Below are 3003 nucleotides of genomic sequence, written 5' to 3'. Positions count from 1 at the left end.
TGTGACCCAGTGAGTGCAGAGGGACAGCCAGACAGGAGCAGGGAAAGGGGCTCAGCCAGCCACAGGGCTACAGCCAACAGCAGCTCCTGAGTCAGGAAGCACCAGACCGAGATCCTGACCCTGCTGTGTCACACACCGGCTCAGCCAGCCACAGGGCTCCAGCCAGCAGTGAAAGCAGCAGCTCCTGAGCCAGAAAGCTCCAGAGCGATATCCTGACCCTGCTGTTACAGCCCCCGACACATGACACCTCCAGACACTCAACACTCCCCCACAGCCCCCGACAACAAACACCTCCCAGTGCCTGACATCTAGCTCATTCCAATGTGGAACCACACCCCCAGGGCCTGACTGACCCGCCCCCAAGGCCAGTTAAGGGAGAAGAATAAGGGGGACGAGAAAACAAAAAGCCCCTGGGTTGAGAAGGGGACAGTTCAATAAAGCGACACAGGCAGAGGAGATGACAAGAGTGACGATAACACCCATGAAATAACAGATCAAGCAAGTGACACTAAACCCCTTCCCCAGGGCCCAGCAGCACTCCAGTCCAAGCCATCTTGCCCCCAAATCCAAAAGCCACTCCAGCCCTCCCCTGGCTACTCTCACGACCCCTCCGGACGCTTCAGACCACCTAACACGCCCGCTGAGACCTGCCCTGAACTTGGCACAGGGCTCAGGACCTGAGCCCAGGCATGAAATGCCCCAAACATTTGACCAGTTTAGGAAGAAATGTCAAAACGTAAAAGAAAAATACAATATACTGAACATGCTGGGACAGGATGCGGCCAAACTGGGAGTGATGCCAGGGCAGGAAACCCCTGTGACATCCCCCACTTCCATACACCCCCATCTCCATGGGGCTGAGAATGCTTTGCTGACACACAGCCCAAAAGCACCAAAATCCCCAGTGTGGGGCTGAAATTCAGTCCAGGGTGATGTCCTTCAGCTGTTACCCACCCATGGTTCCACTTAGACACTGAGCAGCCCCTAAGACTCCCTCAAGACTCAATGAGAACTCCGCAAGACCATCAAGACATTCTCAAGACCCCTCCGGATGCTTCAGACCACCTAACACACCCGGTGAGACCTGCCCTGAACTTGGCACAGGGCTCAGGACCTGAGCCCAGGCATGAAATGCCCCAAACATTTGACCATTTTAGGAAGAAATGTCAAAAGAAAAAAGAAAAATACAATCTTGTATTAAATTTGGAGTTCTCTCCTTAAAATTAGGGAACAGACCAGGAGTCTTTCACCACTGGGAAATCCAAAGTGTTGGGGAGAAACCAGCTGTATCCTCGCAAAGCTCAGCCCAGCTTCGGTGGTGGCACCGGCTGTGCTGACTCTTCCCCTTTATTATTCTCAGTTTCACTAAAGGATTTGGGGGGCAGGGGATGTTTGCTGCTGCCAGAGCCCCCATCCCCTTGAAGAAGAGAAACCCCAGCTGTAGAGGCATAGCTGAGCAACAGCTATGGAAGCAACAGCTCTTGCTGCAGGTGTCACTGGCAATGGGCTTCTCACCAGTGTGGGTCTATATGTGCTGGGTAAGATGTGAGTTATTGCTGAAGCTCTCATCACAGTCACCACAGACGTACGGCTTCTCCCCAGTGCGGGTGCGGCGGGGCAGCGAGTGAGGAGCTGTGACTGAAGCTCTTGCTGCAATTGTTGCAGACATGGGGTCTCTCCAGTGTGGATGCAGCAATGTCTGGGGAGCTGAGATTTCATGTTGAAACTCTTCCCACAGTCAGTACAGGCAAAGGGCTTCTCCCCAGTGTGGGCTTGCATATGTCAGGTGAGGCTGGACTTCTGGGTGAAGCTCTCACCATAGTCACCACAGACATGCAGTTTCTCCCCAGTGTGTGTGCGCTGGTGCAGGGTGAGTGAGGAGCTGTGACTGAAACTCTTGCTGCAGGTGTCACAGGAAAAGGGCTTCTCGCCAGTGTGGGTGCGACGATGGACAGTGAGGTTGAATTTCCGAGTGAAACTCTTCCCACAGTCAGTACAGGCAAAGGCCTTCTCCCCGGTGTGGGTCCGTATGTGATGGGTGAGGCTGGACTTGTGACTGAAGGTCTCACCCTGGTCACCACAGACGTACGGCTCCTCCCCAGCGTGGGTGCAATGGTGCTCGGCGAGGTGGAACTTCTGGGTGAAGCTCTTGCTGCACTTGTCACAGACATAGGGTCTCTCCTCGGTGTGGGTGCGACGGTGCTTGGTAAGGTGGGCTCGTGGGTCCGTATGTGATGGGTGAGGCTGGACTTGTGACTGAAGGTCTCACCCTGGTCACCACAGACGTACGGCTCCTCCCCAGCGTGGGTGCAATGGTGCTCGGCGAGGTGGAACTTCTGGGTGAAGCTCTTGCTGCACTTGTCACAGACATAGGGTCTCTCCTCGGTGTGGGTGCGACGGTGCTTGGTAAGGTGGGCTCTCTGAGTGACTGAAGCTCTTGCTGCAATTGTTGCAGACATGGGGTCTCTCCAGTGTGGATGCAGCAATGTCTGGGGAGCTGGGATTTCATGGTGAAACTCTTCCCACAGTCAGTACAGGCAAAGGGCTTCTCCCCAGTGTGGGTGCTCATGTGACGGGCGAGTTGGGAGCTTTGGGTGAAGCTCTCACTGCAGTCACCACAGACGTACGGCTTCTCCCCAGTATGGGTGCGGCGGTGCTTGGCAAGGTTGGACTTGTCAGTGAAGCTCTTGCTGCAGGTGTCACATACATAGTGTCTCCCCCCACTGTGGGTACTGCGATGCAGGGCGAGGCTGGATCTCCATGTGAAGCTCTTGCTGCACTTGTCACAAGCAAAGGGCTTCTCCCCGGTGTGGGTCCATATGTGATGGATGAGGCTGGTCTTGTTGCTGAAGCTCTCACTGCAGTCACCACAGACGTACGGCTTCTCCCCAGTATGGGTGCGGCGGTGCTTGGCAAGGTTGGACTTGTCAGTGAAGCTCTTGCTGCAGGTGTCACATACATAGTGTCTCCCCCCACTGTGGGTACCGCGACGCAGGGCGGGGC

The 3003-nt window shown here is 55.3% G+C and overlaps 1 pseudogene; it reads right to left on the bottom strand.

Moving 5' to 3' along the window:
* The window catches only part of LOC103770187, a 4707-nt pseudogene that overhangs the window by 220 nt on the left and 1484 nt on the right, over positions 1–3003 (bottom strand).

The sequence above is a fragment of the Merops nubicus genome, unplaced genomic scaffold (genome assembly GCF_000691845.1).
Source record: "Merops nubicus isolate BGI_N331 unplaced genomic scaffold, ASM69184v1 scaffold10943, whole genome shotgun sequence".
Classification (NCBI taxonomy): domain Eukaryota; kingdom Metazoa; phylum Chordata; class Aves; order Coraciiformes; family Meropidae; genus Merops; species Merops nubicus.
Note: the sequence above shows the minus strand (reverse complement) of the source record. Positions and strands in the feature narration are given on the sequence as shown.